Below are 22,867 nucleotides of genomic sequence, written 5' to 3' on the forward strand. Positions count from 1 at the left end.
TGCCGTCCGTGGGGAAATAGAGAAAGGCCTCACTGAGGAGGTAACCCCTGAGCTGATCTTGAAAGATGCAGACAGGATGGGGGATAGATGTTAAAATGGGACAAATGGCATGGACAGAGGAAGAGGCTCCCCGCTCAGTTTCTCTGGGTGTCTGGGCATCTAGACATTCATTCTCTCTAACAGCAGCACCTTTCTGCTTCCAGCTCACAGAGTGGGGAAAACAGCCACCCAGAGCCCTCAATTTACATGGCTTCCAGCCAGCGCAGTTGGGCCAAGGCTGGAATTGTAGTCCCAATTCCAATTTTCCATGTCTAATGCCCACTCCTAGCCTTGTAAATTGTGTCCAGGTGAGGGAGACACTGTATGGACAAGATCCAGAAATCTCTGTGGCTCTAACCAAGAGGACTGGTGGGTGGAGGGCATTTCCCAGGGAAAAAGAGTGGGGTGGGGTGCTGAGTGGACAGCCCCTAAATCTCCATGCAACCTTAAAGGGATGATTCCAACCAGAAACTGATGTCCATATAGCCCATGTGCCCTGTTATCTTTGACACACAAGCTTCTGATTGAAGGACAGTAATTGTTACCCCAAATGTGTTAGGAAATAGTAATCTCCCAGATATAGGCTGTCCCATGTGCACTTTGGGCTGCGGGCCCAAGCACATGGGTGTATGTACACACACATATACACACGTATACACACACATACGTGCATACACATGTGCACGCACCAGTCCACACACCCAGAGCAAGAGGAGGAACTCAACTCCTCCTGCAGTCTGTCTGCATCTGTGAAGGATCACCAGCACAAACAATGCAGGGTGACTCATCGCCTGTGACTAACAGGCCTGCGGGTCCTAAGGTCCTCAAGGCAAATGTCTCATTATTGTCCTTTTAAACCTTCAATGATGGGGGTCTCTCTAACCTGGCCTCCACCTCCAATCCAGAGCAGCCTGGAGGGAGAGAGCTCATTCAGTTAGGAGGGGAGGGGAGAGCCTAGAGGAATTCACCAGATCTGTGCAATGGGGTGGTGGCGGGGGTGTTACTTTGTGAGATGATTTACTGAAGATGTGCTTCAACACAGCACTCTGCACTGGAAATTCAGAACAAGGGATAATTTCCCCACAGTCTATTTCCTGGCATCTTTTCAGAAATCCATGGATGGTGCAAAGTAAGATTGGAGTGTTGAGGGGGAGGAATGTCTCAGGGGGAGCAGAAATTGCCAGTTTAAAAGCCATCATCTCCTGGGTGCAGTGGCTCATGCCTGTAATCCTGGCACTTTGTAATCCCAAAACCATTGCCCTGCCAGTGGTTTTGGTGAGCACATCCACCAGCAGATGGGCCTGTCCAGGGTCCCAGTTGTGGAGTTGGGAAAGCATCTATTTATTCAACAAAGGAGGAACAGGAAGACCAATGTAACTGAGGATGAGGAGGAATGGGAGACAGATTCAAATGATCCATGTAAGCCATCCTAGAGGCCTGCTGTAGTTGGGATGTGATTTGTGCTCACCAAATCTTATGTTGAAATTTGATCCCCAATGTGGTGTTGGGAGGTAGGGCCTAGTGGGAGATGTTTGGGTCTTGAGGATAGAGCTCTCAAGAATGGCTTGGTGCTGTTCCCAAGGCAATAAGTGAGTTCTCACTCTGGTAAGAGTAGATTAGTTCTTGCAAGAGTGTGCTGTTATAAAACCAGGATCCCTTCAGGCTTTGCCTTTTCAGATATGTCCATCTCCGTTTTGACTTTCCACCATGTTGTGATGCAGCACAAAATCCCTCACAAGGAGCTGAGCAAATGCTAGATGCTAGCGCAATGCTTATTGAACTTCCCAGCCTGCAGAACCAAGAGCCAAATAAACCTCTTTTCCTTGTAAATTATCCAGCTTCAGGTATTCCTTTATAGTAACACTAAACAGTCTGGGAATGCTTAGGAGTGAGAACTCCAGGAGAAAGACTATTTCCTACTAGTCTTAGCAGGTTAGGATCAAAAGCTTTTCTAATTTGAATGAAAATTAGGAGAAAATGTGAACTTCTTCTGAACTTCAAGCTTATCAAGGGAGATCCTGGTTGCTCACATAATGCATCACATAGGATAGGCCAGGTTATGCTAAGTCACAAACAGCTTTAGAAAATCTTACTGATTCAAAACAACAAAGGTTTCTTTTTTGCTTACAATGACATGCTCATCACAGATCTTCAGGTGCTCAGCCTGTCCTAGTCAGCCAGAGGGCCAAGCAGCTATTATTTGGCACTTGGACAATTGTCACGGAAAAGAGTATGCTGACTTTAAAAGTTTCCACCTGGAAGCAACACTCATTCTTTCCGCTCATGTGGCAAGTCACATGGCGCCACCTAACTTCAAGTGGGCAGGGAGTAACCCCTTTCAAGAGTCCAGAGGTGGGAGGGCTGGAGTACTTGTGAACAGCCCTAATAACTTGCGTGCTTAACCAGAGCACATGGCATGCAGCAGGTTCCTGGTACAGACTCTATTGACCTCAGGAATTCCGAGAAGGGAGACAGCATCATGGCTAGATTCAGGGAAATCTTCCTGGAGGAGGTGAAGTCTGAGGTTAACTTTGAAGGACAGTGCAGCTTTAGACCTATTAGATAAGGAGGATGGGCCAGAGGGAACAGCCTGAGACAGTAGATTTAGAAGGAGATCAGGTCTGGAGGCCATAGTAGTTCCGTACTTACATCTTCTCCCAACCCTGGTCTCTTTCAGGCTCCAGGACTCTTGCTGGGAGGGCAGAAGGAAAAGACTGGGCTGAGGCCAAGCAGAGATGAAAGTTGTTTTCAAGTATTAACCTGATCAGGAAAGGAGAGTTGGTGGAGACCCCTCAACATCCTTGGCCACAGGCCCATCACACTCATACTCATCTCCAGTGGAGTTCCAGTTCAGAGAGGGGGTCTAGCCAGACTGGCAGCTGTGCTGTCTGTCCCTCACTGACTTTTTCCTCCAGCAGATGGGCCCCAGGGCCCCACTGTCAGGCCATCCCCAGAACGAAATAAAAGCATTTTTATGAGAGAAAGAGACAGAGGGGGAAATGAGTCCTAGGTTTCTCTGCTAGTCACTCACCCAGAAGAAGCACCAACTGGGGGTCTTAATATAGTCCTATGGACTGAGTACCAAAGATAGAAGGAAAGACGAGGCCTTGCTTGGTGATGTCCTGGCGTGGAGGAGATGTGGTCCTTCCGTTTGAGTTATCCTCAGGCAATGCCTTCAGGGTGTTCCTGGTCTTAAAGGGAAGACAGAACTTCTCTGCATCCTGTTTCTCATCCTTCATAGCAATTAATTGAAATTGGCAACAGGAACCCAAGATGGTCTGGGAGCAGGTGTTAGGAGGACTTCACACTCCTCCCAAATGGGGCCACTCACAAGAGAAGCCTTAGACTTCGCCTATCTAACTGCTGGGTTATTGCAAGAAATAAATGAACCCTTTGATAAGAGAGTGCTAAACAACAAAAACAACATTAGTAATAGATCATTCAAAAGCCAGGGCCTGCAGATTGGATGGCTTGATGTCAAGGCCGTGAGGGTGGTTAAGGACTGGACTCCTCACTTTCCCTACAAGTGGCCGCCCAATACTGCCCTGGTGATGGGTAGTCTTCCATGGGGCCAGCTCCTGGGGGATAAAAGAGGAGCCACAGGGCAGAGGTGAGGAATAAAAGAATAGAGTGGGATGGCTGAGGTGGGCAGGATGGGGATGGGTAGGAAGCACAGGAACTGGAAGAGAATAGGGCAAAGCCCCTCCTGGGGTTGAGAATGGGAGGGGGCCCAACAGTTGGTTCTAGGGTGGGTAGGAGATGAATCACAGTTCTGGGATGAGGGGGTAGAAGTCTGGTATATTGACCAGGGGGAGGACTTGTGGCAGGAGATGGAAATTGCGGTGAGCTGTGTGCGTTTCAGATACACAGGGACAGCCAAAGGCAAGAGTGAAGATGGTCACAGCCTGGAGCAGAAGGCTGGCCTTCCCCAGGCTCAGATTCTGATGCCCCCACCCCTCTGCCTCCGAGTCAGGCTCACAAGCCCCGTGGGAAGCTGTGGATGCTTCTGAGGCACCAGAGGGGCTGGGTACTGCTGAGGAGGGGAAGGTGGGGCTGGGGAGCAGGCAGGGGATTAGAGAAGGAACAGAGATGGGCTCCAGGGACTGGGCAGTGAGCTCCGTGGTCTCTCTGTGGACCAATATCAGGGCCAGGTTTTCACCCTCCGTAGAGCTATGTGTCCAGGAGCAAAGAGCTGCTTGGATCTTCCTCAGAGCGGTGCATGTGCTAAGAGGAGGAATAGAATGGCTTCTGCCATCAAAACTGTCCCCCTTCCTTCTCTCATCCAGTCAGCACTGGATGCACCTTGAGCGGAGGAGTTCAGGGATGCTCACCTGGGATCTAGCCAGGAGAGGGCGTGGTCTTCACCCCTGCAGGGACCCTTAGGCGGCCAAAGATCAGGACTCTAGTGCTCAGACTTCAAAAGTGAGCACAAAGGCATATAATAATAATAATAATAATAATAATAATAATAGCCACACATTCTTATCTTGTGCTTGGCACTGCTCAAAGGACTTTGCAGCTGGAATCCCACCACAGCCCTGCTATTGCCACCCATGTTTTACAGATGGGGTACTGGGCACAGAGAGGTGAAGGAATTTGCCCCAGGTCCCAGGGAAGGAAGGGGAGCAGCTGGATTCCAACCCAGACAGCCCAGCTTGTGGGCCTGTGCTCCAACTGGACATGGACTGATCTGCTGGAGGGTTTCTGCTACAGCCAGCAAGTCCTTCACTCAGAAGATGCTGCCAAACTCGGGGCTGGGCACTGCTGGGGCTCTGGGATCAGTGCCCTGGAGTCCTGGGCTTAGGAGTTTGGGGAGGCCAGCCAGGCAAAAGGGCCCTGGGGGTCTGAGGTAGGCAGGTCAGCTGAGCAGGGCTTCAGGGTGCAGAGGGAGGGGCAAGACATGGTCACAGGCAGGGAGTAGGGGCAAGGAAAGAGTAGGAGGGAAGAAGGGAGGGGGACTCTCCCGACAGCAGATGAGTGAGTTGGGAGAGCTGGGGGTGAGGGTTAAAATGACAGCAAGTGCAGGCCTCATCTGGTCTATAAACAAATAAAATTGGAGCCGCAGTGGGGTACAAACAATGTCCTGGAGACAGAACAAGTTGCCACAAGCCCTGAGTGAGGCTGGACAAGGGTGGGCTTGGGAGCTGCTCCTAGCAGATGCCTTACTGGGCCACAGTGTCAGAGACTCAGAACATGTGGTAAGTTCCAAAGAAGAAGCAAATCCTCTAGCCCGTGGGCTGCCTGGAGTTGGGGACGCTGGAAGTGGGAGAGAAGGACCTCCTCAAACTCGGGCAGGCTCTGACCTTTAGTGAGGACTCAGGAGTCTGCGGGGACACTGTCCAGGAGGCAGACAGGGAGCTTGGCCTAGGAGGCCAGAAATGGGGGGCTCAGGTCTGGCCCTGCTCCGGCCTGTGAGGGACCTTTTGTAGTTCGCAGCCTCTCTAATCCTCACTGGTGACATGGGCACATGGACTATAACTATTGCTATTATCAGAATTATTCTCATCAGTAGAGAGCCTTCCAGGGAGCCCTGCTCAGGCATCTGGGCTCCTCCTGGCCTCTGTGGGCAGGACCACCCTGACACCCCTGTGTACAGCAGGGCTTCTCAACCTTGGCACTGGTGACATTTTGGACTGGAGGCTTCTTTGTTTTGGGGGCTGTCCTGTGCATTTCAGGAAGCAGAATCCCCAGCTTCTACCCATGAGATGCCAGTAGCACCCCATCATGAAAACCAAAATCCTCTCAAGACTTTGCCAAAGGTGCCCCCTGTTGAGAGCCATGGGTCTAAAGGGAAGACAGGTGAAGATGAGCCAAGGGGCTGCACTGGCAGATCCTGGGGTGGGTCCCTTCATCTCTCCCAGGTCCTCAGTTTCCTGCTTCTTATTATGGGAAACAGAACTCTGGGCCTCCAAGACAGAAGGAGAGCTGCTGTTTGAAACCTGGAAGCTGTTTTAAGTCGGGTTGGGTGGGCTGGGGTACCAGTAACTATCACATCAGGAGAGCGCTAGGAAGGAGGCGTGTGGTCAGGGACACCTGCGTGCTTTGCTCCCACATGCTGCTCCGCCTCATCCCTGGTGCTCCTCTCATCTTCATTTCAGTTCAGACCCTTGCAGTTTTCCTCTGTACTATGCTATTTCATAACGACGTGCCTTTGCACATTCTATTTCCTCTGCCTAGAGAAGTTTACGTGCCTTGTCAATCTGTCGAACTCTTATTCATTCTTCAAAATCCAACCTAGGAACCATCTCCTCTGTGAAATCATCCCTGACCTCCCTGATGGAGTGAATTGTTCCCTTCATGGACCTTGTCTCTTGCCCTTCTCTCTCGAACTCCTGGCCTCAAGCAATCCTCCCGCCTCAGCGTCTCAAAGTGCTGGGATTACAGGCATGAGCCATCATGCCCAGCCCTGCGCTTCTCTCAGTAAGATTTTATTGCCTGTCTATTCTACTAGACTCAGAATTCCTGGAGGGAAGTTCCTTGAGTTCAATGACACTCAGCACAGAGCCAGGCATGCCGATCAGCCCAGTCAATATTTGTCGAGTTGAACATAATTCAGAGGCAGACAGAGATTCAGCCCATTAGGAAGGCCGACGCCTCTGCCAAGGTAGGCTCTGACTCGCTGCGGGAGGAAGACTGCCCTTTCTCACCACAGGGACTTGTAGGACACCCCAATATAAACTAACGTAGGAATCACAACAAACGGTTCATGGGGCACCAGCTGGTCCCAAAAGTGGAATTCTAGAACCTAAAATTGCAAAGGGGCTCTGAGAGCCAACCTTCTTGACAGGCAAGGAATCTGAGTCCCAAAGAAGTGACAGGCCCTGCCGTAGCACACCCAGGTAGTTAGTGACTCAACCGGAACAAGAATGTAGGTCCCTGCAATCCCAGCTTGGGGCTTAGGCTGCCTCAGAAAACAAGCTGGGCCAGGAGCAGTGGCTCACGCGTGTAATCCCAGCACTTCGGGAGGCCGAGGCAGGTGGGTCACCTGAGGTCAGGAATTCGAGACCAGCCTGGCCAACATGGCGAAACCCCATCTCTACTAAAAATACAAAAATTAGCTGGGCATGGTGGTGGGCACCTGTAATTCCAGCTACTTGGGAGGCTGAGGCAGGAGAATCTCTGGAACCCAGGAGGCAGAGGTTGCAGTGAGCCAAGATCGCTCCATCGCACTCCAGCCTGGGCAACAAGAGCGAAACTCCGTCTCAAAAAAAAAAAAAAAAAAAAAAAAGCTGACCCCCTCCAAGGTGTAGCCCTGACTCTGAGGAGCTACGAGGTGGGAATCAGCCTCACACATCTGCACAGTGGGAACAGCAGCACCTGCTTCCGAAGGAGTCGGTAAATGTCACGAGGCAAAATGACAGCACACAGTAGGTCTTCACTAAGGTGAGGTCCCCCCGCCACCCCCACTTCCTGCTCCTCCCTAGAAGGTGCCAGCACTGAGGGCCATTGTACAGTTCAGAATCAGGAAGTTTGTCACAGGCGAGGAGCCAGGGTTTACAACAGGAACTGCTGTTTCCTGAGAACGCGGTGTTCCCAGAGGCCAGCCCTCCCCACCTCTCTCTGCTCAGAGCCCATCCACCCCCACTCCATCCCCACACAGAGTCACCCATTACTGTATGTTCAATGTGTGCTTTCAAATTTGCAGCCCCAGCCACAACCTCCCTCCCAAGGACCCAGCCCACATTCCCCCCGGCCAGCTGGACTTTGGCCTTGGCTATCACATCCTCACCCTAAAGACCGAAGGCCTGAAACCAGGCTCTGGTCTGCTATGGGACACATGGGCAGTTTGTCAGGAGCTGCTTCCAGCCCTTCCCTGCTACCCTGGGATCACTAGACTTGTCTACAGAACATGAAAGGATTGGATCTGAGTCCAGGTGCTTTGCTAGCTCCATGGGGCACAAGAAATAGCTGTCTCTCCTGCTCTGTGCTCCTCCTCCCCATAATCTGCCTTCCAACCTCCAGCTTCTTATCTTTCTTGGACTTGTCACCCTTACAAAATTCAATGCTTTTAGGGTCAGTGGCCACATGCCAGGGAAGTGGGTCTTTCAACTGCAAACTCCCAAGGGCCAAAGACACAACCTTTTTATCTCCAAAGGCTCAAGGACACCACTCACCCTCCTGTTTCTTTCTTTCTTTTCTTTTAAAATTTCTTTTCTTTTTTCAGTAGCTGCCACTGTCCACTCCAGGTGTCATGGTGATATGGAGATGGCTTTAGATGCATATTCCATCAGAGGACCCAGAAGTACTCAAATCTTTCCTAACCCCTCAATCCATCACAAAAAAAGCAAAGCAAAGTAATAGGATACCTTGTTGCCAGCTGGGGCTTTGACCCCCCTGCGCCAACCTAGGAAGCAACGCTGTGGCCACCTTTCTCCTCAGCTTGTCAGGCCCCATAGCCTTGCACCAAAGAAGCTCTTTCTCCTACGGCCACACCTGAGTCTCAGGTGAGCAAAGGCCAGCACCCAGAAGCAGCAGGTGCCTCGATGTGTGGGCCTTCGTGGCCCAGGTGGCCTGCCAGGGAACAGACTCAGGTTCACGCTGTGTGAATGGGAGTTGGCTTGCAGCAGGGGAAGAAGAAGGTGCGAGAAAGAGATGTCTCGGGCTACTTGGAAACAGGTGGGGGAGGAACATCGAAAGAGAAGCACCTGCTGTAAGGGAGAGCAGCCCCTGGGCTTTTCCTCCCTGTACTCTGCAAAGTGGATGAGGTCTGGGGAGCCAGCCCCAGGCTCAGTACTGCCCTGGTGGAGCCGGAAAGGGGCCATGCCCATGTGCACTGGGGTTTTTAAACAGGCACGGTGACCCCACCCACTAGTGCAGTGACCCAGTGGACATCTGAGTTGGTCCAGGAAGACAGTGAGAAGGTACAGAGAGACATTTTTTTCCTGCAGAAGGCCATAGCAGCACTCCCTGCCCTACTGGGCCTGGCTTGCTTCTATGCGGTGACTTTGAAGGCTATTCTCCTTTAACAGGTCCCCCCAAATCTCGATGGAGAATCAGGTAGCAGACAACATACGTCACAGATGCAGGAGGTTGGGAGGGTTCTGCAGACCCCAGCTTCTTTCCTTAGAGAAGGCCCAGGATGCCTGGTGACCTCTGGAATCCCGGCATTGTGTCCTACTTGGTGATGTCCCCTTCCCACACCTCAGAGTATTCCTGATTCCCACAAATTCCTCAAAAAAATGACTCACATAAAATGAATTTGCAAGCAGTTGGCATAGTGAAAAAGGGTGGGCTCTCGACTCAGATCTGGGTTGCAATTTCCACTTTACTGATACCTAGCAGTGAGACCCTGGACAGGTTCCTAGCTCCCGCAGCCTGCGTTTGCTCATCCCAGGGGATGGGGATGTTATCTCCTGGTGGTTGTGAGGATCACTGTGGAGACAACCTGTAGAGTGTCCAGTTGCTCTGTGAGATGCTCCAGAAGTGGTAATGAGCAGTTACTCCAGATTTAAAAAGGAACTCAGATAGTAGTAATAAAAACCAACATAGGGAGAGTACACATTTTATGCCAGACACTAAACTAAGGACTTAAATTGAATCTTATTTAACACTCAAAATAGCTCTACGGGGTAGATACTATCTATTATAAACTGAGTGTTTCTGTTTCTGAAAATTCATGTTGAAACCCTAACCCCCAATGTGATGGTGTTGGGAGGTGGGGCCTTTGGGAGGTGATTGGGTCATGAAGGTGGAGCCCTTGTGAATGGGATTAGTGCCCTTATAAAAGGAGGCCAGAGATCTAGCTAGTTCTTTTTCCACTGTGTGAGGACACAGAGAAGTTGGCAGTCTGCAACCTGGAAGAGGCCCTCATCAGAACCTGCCCATGCATGAAACACCTCGATCTTGAACTTCTACCCTCCAGAACTGTGAGAAATAAATGCTTGTTGTGTAAACCACCCAGTCGATGGTACTCTGTGATAGCAGCCTGAAATACTATTTCCATTTTACAAAAGGAATTTGGGACACAGAGAGGTAAAGAACTGGTTCAAGAGCAGAGCGAAGACTTGAACCCAGAAATACTGACTCCAGAGTGGCCATTTTAGGAAGAGGTAGCAAGAAGGGGCAGAAATGAAGTTGGAGAACTAATCAAACATGGCCCAGAAGTTTGTCTGTTCTTAAGGATGGGATCCCCACTGACACATATGGTAAAGATCTCATTTGGGAGGAAGCTCCGGGAAGGTAGCCCACCCCATCCCCTGTGTTTGCAGACCTTGCTCTCTGAGCCATCCCAGGTGGGTTTTGGGTGGAGGGAGTAGTCTCTCCTGTCTTTTGGGGTCTCTGTTGAAATAGATCATTAACCTCTCACCCAACTCTGATATATCCCAGGCAGCTCAGACCCAGCTAGTGTGGGAGGGGGTGGGGGCAGAGCCTGGCATCCCTCAGAATGTGGAGGGAAAGGTCTTCAGTAGCATACATGCTGGGAGTTTGAGCCAGCAGCTGTGATGGCAGCACTGCTGACTTGCAAAAGACATCTGTTGGCATGCAGGCATTGTGAAGGAAAGCTTGTAATTGCAGCTATAAATCAAATGCGGACAGAGGAAAAACTGTCAACCTCCTTGGAGTTATTTTGTAGAGAAGAGCAGAAAAATGCAGCTGTGATGTGATAGCTGGTCTGGCGGGATGTTGGCAGAGGAGGGATTCCTGGGGCCATGGTGGAGGAGGGGGTCCCCTACCTCAGAAAGCATTGCTGTGCCCTTCACTTTCAGGATGACAAAACAGCCGGACTCCCAGAGGAAGAGGCCCCTCCACCATGGGGGCTGTCATGGGAGCAGCTGTGAACTAAGCCCAGTTTATCTTTAGCATCCTTGTTCTCTGTCTGCATTTGAGTTCTGGCTCTGCCACTTATAGCTCTGTGCCCTTTGGCAAGTCACTTAAAGAAAATAACTCTATGTATTGAGTTCCCGCTATCTGTTAGCTCCTGGGGTTGGTCTTCTCAGCTGGAGTTTACCTTCTTCCTCACTAACAGAGACTGATTTTATTCGGGCTTCCGCCTTCTCCCAGCCAGCCCTGGGCTTTAGCCCAGCTGCCGCCATCTCTAGCCCCTGAAGGTGGATCCCGATTGGTTCAAGCCAATGAGAGCCATTCCACTTCTCTTACCTGTGATTGGCTTAGGCATGGGCTTGTGACCCAATCCTGGCCAGTGAGATTCAAGAGGAAGTCTATAAGGGGTACTTTGGGAAGGTTTCTCATTTCATTCTCCCGAGACGCTCTGGATATTGTGCATGGAACCACTATAGGCATCCAGCTGCCAGCCTGAAGCTGACAGCAGCACTGAGGATAGCATCTGGGTCCTTGATGATGCCATTGAGCTGCTAAATTAACCTTTTCTGGAGCTAGCCTACCTTGCGGTTTCTTATTATAGGAGATAATAAATTTCTTATTGGTTAAGCCCCTTTGAGTTGGGTTTTCTGTTAATGGCAGTTAAAAACATCCCTACTGCTTCTTGTCTCACTGAAAAAGGGGTAGGAAAAGTATGTTCTCTCTCCCACATTAGACGATCCCATAGCTGGGTGGCTTGGTCTCTGAGGTGTCATTGTCTTATAGCTTTCACATAGCAAGCTGTCCCTGCCACCACTCAGGGTGCAAACACATCCCTTTGATGGCAAGATGGGTGGGCTCATGTTACAGCCATTTCGCCCTCCCAACACGCAGCCTGTTTTGCTGGATAAGGCCCATTATGGCAGGTCTGTTCTCTCAGGCAGATGAAGTGATTTGAGGAAGTGTTTGTCCGATAAATGTCTCTCACTGCTTGTTTTATGAGTTATTTGGTATTATGAGATATGTTACATGCAAGCTTGTGTTGGACAACATCGATGAATTATTAAGTATCCACTATCTAGTTTTGCCTTGGAATGTCTTGTGCTCCCTGAATATAAGATGAGGACTGAAAACTCCACTGATCCCTCCTGGATATCTCTGGCTTAGTAATAATGAATGATGGGGACGCTGCCCCATCTGGGACTCTCCCAGCTCAGCTTTTGCCTGAGGGAGGAGCTGATTAATATGGGACTGATTAATGTGGGATACTTTCTGGTATCAAAAAGAGGAAGATTAAAGGGCTATACCTTCTCCCTCTCCCCCCCACCTCCAAGCCAGACAGCTGAGACCACTGAGATGCTTGTCCCATGTCCACTTCTGAGATGCTGAGCGGGAGGAGTGCAGCAGTGGTCAGAAAAAGTCCATTTCTGCCCAAGAGGACTCACAGCCCTCATCCCTTATTTGATTAACACATCCTAAACAAGTAGGCTTCTGTTAAAACCCTGGAGGTCAAAGAATTCAAGTCAAACAGCTCCCAGAGAGGATTAGGAAGACTGAAAATGGACCGTCCCCACTGCTGTCCACAATTAATTCCTTCTAGGGAGCTCTGTAAGTCCTAGGCTGAATCTGGGAGTCGCAGATGCCCTGGGGAGGTCAGGGCTGCAGGAGCTCCGAGTCCAGCTAAGCCCCAGTGGGGTAAGAAAGATCTGCTCGTTTCAGGACCAGCCTCATCAGCTTGCAGACAGAGGTGAACCTCAGCCAGGAGAAGGCAGGGAGCTCTTTTGGACTCCACACGACCGGTCCTGTCGTCCTCATGAGGGCTTCTTGTTGCTTATGAAAATAGATCTTGTTTTCCTATAGGCGGTAAGTTCTTTCCCTGCTACCTTTAGCTAGAAGGAAACTCAGACCAGCAACTCAGACAGCAGCCTTTGGAATCTGCCTAGGTTCAAATCCTGCTGCACCATGACTATCTGCGTGGCCCTGGGCTTTATGTGAGCACTCTGCAACTCGGCTTCCTGTCTGTACAATGTGGAGATCACAGCATCCCTCATGGGGTGGCCAGGAGTGTTAAAGAAGGTGGCACAGGAGCCCATTCGGATGTGGCGCATAGTTGTGAGCTACTATGTGGGTATCACAAAGCTGGGCTCTCTCCCAGGACTTGGTGACCTGGTTGCTTTGAGGTTTATCTGCCCCCACCCCATCTGTCAGACACACCTGCATGTCTTGTGCTCAGAGCCCTGTCCTGACTATCATTCCGCCCTCGTATGGGCTTTGTGAGGAGGGTGGTCCTGTGTTAATGTTTCCATTTGAGCAATTTCCAGAGGTTAAGAAGGTTTGGGGACAGCTGAGCATGTGTCCCCATAGCAACCCTGTGAAAGGGGGATGAGTATGTCTTTAGAACCCCCCCATGTGGTCCTGCCTGCGGTCCCCATGAGAACAGAGGAGAACAGGCAGCACCTCCTAGTCTGCAAAACCAAGGTGTGGAGGGCCAGGGGCTGAGCAGGGAGGGGCTGACAGGGAGGGTGGGCTGGTGGACACTCCTGGGGCACCAGAACAAGGGCTCCAGCCACCGAAAGGGAGAAGGAGAAGGGCTGGGGCAGGCAGCCCACAGCCTCACCTGTCTCATCCAGTAGAGAGGAAACTCACATGCCTGTGAACCTAAGGCAAGAATACCAGGCAACAGATGTCACAAATCATGTCTCCCCAGGACTCTGGGGAAGAAGCGAGGGGTGAGGGATACTTAGGACAGCTCCCCAAGCTTTTGTTCCTCTCAGAGTTGTGCCTTGGGTGCCTGGACTGATGTTGAGACGGAGTCCGGGGCTGGGGGAAGCACCCATCATACCCAGAAGGTCACGCTCTTGGTCTATCCTTTATCATGAGAGAACCCAGGGGCGAGGGGCACAGGAGACACGGGTATCTCTTCTCTGATAGAGCTTAAGCAATTCAAGGGTGCTGCCTGCCCCCGTCCACCACCCTTCTGCCCCAACAGCCTCCGTGCCCTCAAGCTAGATTAAGCTGCTTCACCTGAAAAGTCTGCCTCTGGACTGGCTTTTTTTAGTCTAAAACAACATAACCATATCGGAAATAAATAAATAAATAAAATAAAAGCTTGGGGAAAACAAATCAGCTGTAGTCCTACCAACCATTGTCATTGTTTCCCTTTTCTCCCAATCTTGGTCCAGATGTTGGCCTGCCTTCACCACGCTGTTCTGTGTCCTATTTGTGAACCTGGTGTTGTCAGGAGCCGAGCCTGGGTCACCCATCTGAAGATACATTACCTCGACTCCACACCCCTCCCAGGTGTGCAGACACCCCTGTCTGCTGCTCTGGGCCTACTCTCCACCTTTGTCACCCTGCTCTGGACCTGGGAGGCTGGCCTGTCTTGACTGTACCCACTCACACCCCTGCCCTCTGGCCTTGGTGGGGTTTGGCCAGTAGGGAGCCCCAGCCAGAGACAATAAGGAGGAAGGAAGGAGGTTTGGGGATTCACTGTATCTGCTCGCTAGGGCTGCCATAACAGCGTACCGCAGGCTCAGGGACTTAAACAACAGAAATGGATTCCTTTCAGTTCCGCCTTCTCCCTGTATCCTCACACAGTCTCTCCTCTCTGTGTGTGTGACCCTGGTGTCTCTTAGTATGTCTGGATTACCTCTTCTTCCAATGACACCAGTCAGATTGGATGAGGGCCTCAATTTTTAACTTAATCATTTCTGTCTAAGCTCCATTTTCAAACATGGTCACATTGTAAAGTACTGGGGTTTACGGCTTCCACATATGGGTTTTGGGGGAACAATTCGTCCCCATAACATCACCTCCCTCCTTCCTCCTTCTGGGGTCACTGAGGACCAGCTGTGTCCCATGACAGAAGGTCACAGCTTTGTCAGGCAGTGTTCCAGCTCCCTTGCCCACACCACTTTCTCTCTTTCCCCACCTGCCCCTAGCCAGGTGGAGTTAACGGTGCTGAGCTTTACCGCCTCTGAACACTGCACTGCATCTGGTTTCCCCCAAGCCCACCCATACCTTTGTAAAATGCTCCCTCCGTAACTCTGCTCACTCATCCACTCTGAGTGGTGCTGTTTCCTGCCGGCCCTGCCTGACACCCAGGTATGTCAGCCCTCCAGGCTGCTCTGAGGATTTCCATGAGGTGGGGCTGGGGGCCACCCCCAGTTCAGCTCTCCCTTGCTAGGAGATTCTGCCCTGGTCACTTACTAAAGGCATGAGGGTCAAGAGGGGCATGACTTTATGTGATAATAGAGCAAATGACTAAAACACAACGTCCCGCACCTCCAAGACTCTGGCGTGAGGAATCCTCCGTGGACACTCCTTCATAGACACTCGCTCGATACCTGCATGTCCTACTGGGCAGCTCCTGTCTCCTCCAGCTGCCAGCCCCCACTCTCTCAAATTCCTGCTATTTCTTTTAATTCAGTAGCCATCCCCCTCCTTCACATTTTAGCCCATCAGGGCCATTCCCTGGGGGCTTCACATTTCACACCAAAGAGGCCTCCTAGTACCGGGCCAAACAGATGCTGTCTACGGGAGACTCCGCACCATCTTGTAAACCAATGATTCTCCTCCTTCCGCATTATGGGCTCTTTTTACCTCATTTAATACCACGACCCTCTTTCTATGTATTCTGTAGTCTATGACATTTGGAAGAGGTAACCTGCCTTTGTTTACCTGTCCAGGCACCCTGTTGTTGGGTATCTATGGCATTTATATTTTGTTAAACACATTTTTAGATCCAATTCCTCCTTTCTTCATTTCCCAGTTCTCAGGCATTGTGTATGGTTAAAATTAGGAGATGCTCAAAGTATGATTTCACAAATCACATGGTTTGTTGCCCTACAAAGATGATATTTTTCCTAGATTCACAATGCTTAAGGAGGGGGAGAACAACATGAACAAATCTCACAGGGAATGCGCTGGGTAGACAGGGTGTATTAGTCACAGAGCGAGTGAGTTCCAAAGTTACTAAAGTCTACTTGCTCAATTAGGAGGAAGCAGGCCTCTGTGGAGAGTGAAGGCTCATTAAAATGTGGTGTGTCTCTTTTATAAGAGCAGCTCTTGGGAGAGAAGCCATCCAACACAACGGAGATTCACAAAGACACATATGGTCCCTCAACGCTAGAGGGTGGCACCGGTGTTTGCGGGCGATGCTTCCAAGTTCAAAGGCTAGCAGGGTGGGGCCCTGTCGAAGAGAGGCTGACAGAGTGTAGCTTGCCACAGCCCAAGCTCTCAAAGTGTCTGTCAAACCCTTAGGTTTTTAAGTAGTTTGAAGTTCAGTGGTTGAGGTCAGTAGCTCACACATAGGATCTGATGAGGTGTGATGTCACATTCTTGAGGGGGGAAGGATTACACTCCAAGTTCTTGTCATAGCAAAACATGTCCCTCACGTAGCAAGCTATGTTCGCATTTGGACTCATTTCCAAGCTCCATAATGTCAGGAATGCTACAGTGGTCTGTGTATGTGGTTTCGGACACCTTCCACTTAGAAAGCTTTGACTTCCCCTGAGTTATTTTGAGCAGATGGTTATAGGTGGTTCTTGCTCAGGACCATCGTTCAGACAGACTCACGCAGACTAGAGATGCTCTCTTAAGACCTTGGAGCTCATCCGAAAGGGAACACCTCATGGGTCTGCTGAATGTGAAGTCCATGCTGAAGGGACCACGAAAGGAGAAGCTGTGTCACCAAACATTCTGATAGCTGCTCCTTGCTTTTCAGCCATTTCTGTGTAACATCCTACAACTCATGTAACAAGACAGTGAGCAATGAGAACCCTTGTTGTGTTGAGCCTGACAAAGGCCGAATTCCCCAAAGTCTGGCACAAACACCAGTCACGTGGCATCCTCCCCAAAAAAAGTGTTGAGTGGTCAAGGAAGTCTGGAAAACAGTTTACCCACCATTAATGCATCTAGTGAAGTCTCAGAATCATGCATAAACATATATATATATATATATATATATATTTTTTTTTTTTTTTTGAGACAGGGTCTCACTCTGTCACCCAGGCTGGAGTACAATGGTGCAATCTCGGCTCACTGCAACCTCCGCCTCCAGTTCAACCAATTCTCCCACCTCAGTCTCCTGAGTACCTGGGATTACAGGCATGTGCCACCACACTCAGCTAATTTTTGTTTTTGAGACAGAGTCTCATTCTGTTGCTCTGGCTGGAGTGCAGTGGTGCAATCTTGGCTTACTGCAACATCTGCCTCTTGGATTCAAGAGATTCTCCTGTCTCAGCCTCCTGAGTAGCTGGGATTACAGGCATGCACTACTACGCCCAGCTAATTTTTGTATTTTTAATACAGACAGGGTTTCACTACGTTTCCCAGACTGGTCTTGAACTCCTGATCTCATGTGATTCACCTGCCTCAGCCTCCCAAAGTGCTGGGATTATAGGCGTAAGCCACTGAACCCAGCCAGTTTTTGTGTTTTTAATAGAGATGGGGTTTTGCCATGTTGGCTAAGCTGGTCTTGAACTCCTGGCCTCAAGTGATCTTCCTGTTTTGGCCTCCCAAAGTTAAATACGTTCACTTTTAAAATCCAACATTTCCCAAACTTATTAGACTTTTTAATGCATATAAAACACCAATTAACATCTCACAAAGCTCGAGAGTCATGGAATAGACTTTAGGAAACATTGCCCTAAGACCCTAGAAAGCTCTTCTGAATAAAAAGAAAAAAACACGATTAGCAAGGATGGTCCTTGCTTTATAATAATCCTTTGAAAATTGTTGACATAGATATGAGAGTTAACTAGAGTGTTGTGTTAATGAGGCCACCCTCATCCTTCAGTTGGGCTAATCAGTGGTGGTAGCCCTGCAGTATAGAGTAACACAGGAGAAAATACTAATTAGGTCAAGGAAGGCTTAAAGTCTTGAGTGACAGGTTGCATTTTTACTGCTACACAAATAAAGAAGAGGTTGGAAATATTTGGGACCTACTGTGACTCTTTTGAGAGAAAATCAACAACGAAGACTTGTAGTCTTCTCCCAGACTTTTCCTTACCACCGTTTTTGAAGCCTGGCTCCTGAACTGGGCAACAGGGGCTATGTTCTTGGATTCCCATCTAATAGGTCACCTGGCACTGTCATGCTTAGGCAGTGCAGAGGCAGCCTGGAGTGCAGGCTCACCTTTCCAATTCTATTTATTTATTTTTGAGACAGAATCTGGCTCTGTTGCCAAGGCTGGAGTGCAGTGGCGTGATCTCAGCTAACTGCAACCTCTGCCTCTTGGGTTCAACCAATTCTCCTGCCTCAGCCTCCCAAGTAGCTGGGACTACAGGCACCCACCACTATGCCCAGCTAATTTTTTGTATTTTCAGTAGAGATGTAGTTTCACCATGTTGGCCAGGCTGGTCTCGAACTCCTGACCTCAAGCGATACACCCACGTCGGCCTCCCAAAGTGCTGGGATTACAGGGTGAGCCACCGCGTCCGGCTCCAATTTTCTTCAGAATGAAGGTATGTGAAGCAGATTGTTCCAACTCTATGCCATTTTAGTGCCTGCATTGCCTGAGATGATTTTCCCAGGTGCCAAACAGGACACAGCAGGGTCACAAGCACTGCAACCTACCTCCTTCCCTACCCTCCTCCTCCCACCCTCACCCCTAGTCCCAGCCTTTCCCCGAGGTCAGGACCCTACGGAGAGAGGCTGGTGAGGGTATTCAAGCTGTAGCTCCTGGAGGCAGAGGCTCAGGAACCACTAACTTCCCATCAACCCTGGAGCTGCAGCAGGGAGGTATTGACTGCTCACTAACAAGGGACCCACCTTAGAAAGATGGAGAGAAAAGGGAGGGGAGTAGGTAAGATACGAGGTCTGAAATGAAAAGGTCAAGAACTGGGGGTGCGTGGCTGGTCTGGGCACCCACTCCATGCATTTCCAGGGGAGATTGACCTGAGGCGGGCACAGAACTTTCCCCAGCTTCCCACTGCAGCAATCCCTCAGTCATGGGTGAAAAGGCTGCCTGGCAGTGGGTGCTCGAGGAAGGCTTTTGAGTCACCTAGTGGGGCTCCCCGCCCATGGGGCTGACCTTGTGCACACAGGGTTCCTTGAGAAGCTGCTCGTTTAGCTGCAGGGAGTTGCAGGGATGTGCAGGTGTCTCCAGTTCACAGCTGCAGAGTGAGAGGCAGGGGACAGCAGCAGTCCCAAAGAGGAGGGTTGCAAAGAAATCAGAGGAGGAGAGAAGGTGCTCACAGCCAACAGGGGCTACGCAGAGAGACAATGCGGCTTTTGGAGAAGGGCAGGGAGAGGGCACAATACTCTCAAGCCCGGTGGCATTATTCAAAGGACCTCATAAGAGTAACAATAAAAACAGTAATAAGAACCATGACAATGATAATGAGAACACTAACCAAATAATCATAATAGCTTCTGCCTCATTCATTTATTCAAGTAATATTTGTGGAGGCCCTACTGGGTGCCAGACACATGCTGGGCACCTAGCTTACAGGGAGGCAAGGTCCCTGCCCTCCTGGCACTTAACAGTCCAGTGTGGAATCCAGTGAGCTTGCAAGGATTATACAAAACCATGCACCATGATGGTGGCGATGTTTATGAGAAAGCCTCCCTGAAAGGACTGTACTCTTCACCTGCACTGCCTCTCTGAATCCCCACAACAAATCTCTGCGGCTAGTGCTTTTACAATTCTGTTTTATAGTGGAAGAAGTGGAGGCTCAGGGAGATGAAACCCTCTTCCTTCAGACATAAAGTCAGTATGTGACAGTGTGGACAGATATGGCCCAGAGTTACCAGCCCCCTTTCGGCAGCTCTCGGAGGGGAGGCTAAGTTCTCACACAAAGGTGAGGAGGGCAGAACGTGCCTGTGGAGGTCAGCAGGTTAGAGGACAGGTAGTGCCAGGCATCAAGCGGCCACACACAGAAGCCAGGCCCAGGCTCCAGGAGTCTGGGAGTGAGGCTGAGGCCGTGGGGATGAATTGTGTCCAAGATGCTTTCAGCCTCCTTCTCTCACCTCCTCTTGGGGCCTAGGACCTGTTCTCTGCATCTCCACCCAATCTCCAGTAGATCCCCCTGAGCTATGGGCTGACACGAGGGTTTTCTTGCCAGGGGGATTTGCATTCTGCAGGAGATGCCTGAAGACCTTTGTATATAGTTAAATCAGAGAATGTTGGATGTGACTGAAGTCTGGAAGTAGGAACCTGCTGGGCATTTGGAGCAGGGACGGGGGCAGCCTGGTGGGGCAGGGTCCATGTGCATTGGGGAGAGAGAGAGGAAGGTTGAAGGAAGATTGGGTATAACCTTAAGTGCCAGCATGAAGCCCTTGACTTTATCCTGATGCCAGCGGAGCCATGAATGGCATAGGCTGGACTGCCCTGACAGTGGATCACTGGCACAATCCAGCTGGAGGCCTTGGGCTTCTAGGCCGGGCATGGTGTGGGAGAGCTGGGTTGGTGTCAGAGAACTCTGGGCTTCCTGTAGATGAATCCAAGGGCTTTCTTCTCGGAGGGGCCCACTGGCTCCCAAAGCCTGGCCCACCTTCCCCAAGCTGCCCGCTTGTCAGCTCTGTGTAGACACCAGGCTTCCCTGCAGGGATTTGCTCTTCGCCAATAACAGAAAAGGGAGAAAAAAATCTCAAGCTCCCTGGAGAGGGATAACTGGTTGTATCTGAAACTCAACGGATTGGCTAATAGTCCTCTAAGGATCAGGGTGACATCAACACCTTGAATTACTCACCTGGTATAAAACGGCCCCAGTCCCTCCAGCCCAGCAGCTGCTCATCATTGGCTGTACATTGGAATCACCTGAGGAATCAATATATATATAGATAGATAGATAGATAGATAGATGCCTGGGCCCCATCTCCAGAGATCCTGATTGATTGGTCTGGGGTGCGGCTGGGATTGGGGTTTTAATCTGTGCAAAGGGCTGAGGACCATGGCCTCACAGACTTCCGCAGCGTGGTAGTTGGAGATGCCACTGAGGTTGGTCACAGCTCTTTCAAATCAAGGTACTTCCTGGAGACCTCAGGGGCTGATTCTTGCTATATGAAGTGATTGTATTATTACAGTTCCTGAAATGCCCTGAGGTCCTAGGAGGAGAGTTCTGGATTCTCACCAGAACATTCTGAGACCTGACCTGAAAGGGCCCTGTCCTCAGCCTCCTGCCCCCTGCTCTTCATCATGATTATTCTTTCCTGCCCTGACGTGGGATTCTCACTCCATTCTGCCTCCCAAACCATTTATTTTGGACAATCATTAAAGATAAATGTTTAAAAAATCATCTAAGAAAACATGTGTATCCCACTGGAAATTTCAAGGCAATGAGTCATCACACTCCTGGTCCCCCTCAAATTCCCGTCTCTTATGTAAGGCTGAGTCATTTTTTTGTGAGGTCCGTGCATTGCAGAAAAAAATTGGAAGGCTCTCAAGATGAGTGAGTGTGTGTGTGTGTGTGTGTGTGTGAGAGACAGGGATTGATTCATGTTATTTGCAGCTTCAGGGGACTGGTGGTACCCCTGAGTTAACATCAGAGATTCCTCATCCCCTATACTCATTCTTTTTCTCTCTACTTCAATTTCCATCCGGTGATGTTTTTGCTCCAGAGTGCAAATGTGAGCCTTTGTCATCCTGCTGTCCCAGCTCAGGACCACTGTCTGTCGTGGGGCCTGAGGACAGGCCAGCCCAGGAGAGGGTGCTCCACTCCCCAGCATGCACATCCTGAGTAGGCCCCAGAGCCCGAGAGGTGGATAAACTATGTCTGGGGTCTAGCTTCCAGGTCTGGGTTCTGGTTATTTCTGATTTTTCTCAGAAAAATACAGAGGCTGTAGAGCAGGGTTCAGGAGAATAAAGAATCGCAGGTATTTCAAGGGAGCAAACTGAGGGAGCCCGTTCCCTAGAGGAATGAGGTTGCTCTTTGGGAGTTTGACCATAAAATTGACACATAGAAATCAAAGCAGACAGAGGCCCAGCCATGCTAAAAAGAGACAGAATAGGGCCCAGGCCAGTGAGACCCGCATATCTAAAGGAAAAGATGCCAGTCAGAAGGGGTCAGGTCTGCAGCAGAGAAGTAGAAAAGAGCCAGTCCTAGGCACATGGCCACACCCATCCCACACTGCCTGGTGAAAGGGATTCCAGTGTCCCCACTGGCAATGGCATGTCTCTGTTGGGGAGTTGCATGCCTCCCACTTTTGTAGCCTGAGATTTTCAATCATTTGCACTCAGTAAGGAAAGGCCCTGATTCTGAGCCCAGAAGCCCAGGCCTGGCTCCTTAAGCATTGTGCCTACAGGAAAGGGAGGGACTGCATGTAGGGATGAGAGAGCATCCAGCTGCTCGCCACTCTTCTTGTGAATGAACAAAGCTACTGTATTAGTCCGTTTTCACTAATACATACGGGTATGATAAAGACATACCTGAGAATGGGTATTCACAAAGGAAATTCACAAAGGAAAGAGGTTTAATGGACTTACAGTTCCACGTGGCTGGGGAAGCCTCACAATCATGGTGGAAGGCAAGGAGGAGCAAGTCACATCTTATGTGGATGGCAGCAGGCAAAGAGAGCTTGTGCAGGGAAACTCCCATTTTTAAAACCATCAGATCTTGTGAGATTCATTCACTATCATGAGAACAGTGCAGGAAAGAACCGCCCCCATAATTCAATCACCTCCTACCAGATTCCTCCCACGACACATGGGAATTGTGGAAGTTACAATTAAAGATGAGATTTGGGTGGGGACACAGCCAAACCATATCATCCTTCTGGTTTGATACAGTGTGAGCTGATGTTGCATGAATTCCTCCCTTCGTCACCATGAGACCACCTCTCACGGATGAAATATAATCAGGAGAGAACCTGGAAGGGGTGAGGCCATCAGGTGAATACCATTCCTTGGGATCCACCAGCCTCCCCAGAGGTGTCCTTGGCTTCGTCAGAAGCCTCACCCCTTTCTTTTAACTTCCTGAGCTGTGCTGTCCAATATGGTGGCTACTGGCCCCATGTGGTTGTCAAGCACTTGAAATGTGGTCAGTCTAAATTGGCATGTGGTGTACAGGTCAAATACATATAAAATTCTGAAGACTTGGTATGAAAAAAATGAAGAATATCTCATTAA

At 50.0% G+C, this 22,867-nt stretch overlaps 1 long non-coding RNA gene across 4 annotated transcripts in view; it reads right to left on the reverse strand.

The window, feature by feature from the left end:
- Positions 1 to 15,613: 15,613 nt before the first annotated feature.
- LOC100940129 (uncharacterized) overlaps positions 15,614 to 22,867 on the reverse strand; it is a 32,932-nt gene continuing 25,678 nt past the window's right edge. The window contains exons 1-3 of one of the 4 annotated variants that reach the window (XR_010136301.1): positions 22,226 to 22,319; positions 20,493 to 20,560; positions 15,614 to 16,456 (exon numbers count right to left, since the gene is read on the reverse strand). This is a non-coding gene — a long non-coding RNA (uncharacterized LOC100940129). Of the gene's footprint in view, positions 16,547 to 20,492; positions 21,515 to 22,225; positions 22,320 to 22,867 lie in introns of those variants that run through there. The other 3 variants (XR_654216.3, XR_010136299.1, XR_010136300.1) reach the window with 3 other exon arrangements.

The sequence above is a fragment of the Pongo abelii genome, chromosome 12 (assembly GCF_028885655.2).
Source record: "Pongo abelii isolate AG06213 chromosome 12, NHGRI_mPonAbe1-v2.0_pri, whole genome shotgun sequence".
In the NCBI taxonomy this organism is placed as follows: Eukaryota; Metazoa; Chordata; class Mammalia; order Primates; family Hominidae; genus Pongo; species Pongo abelii.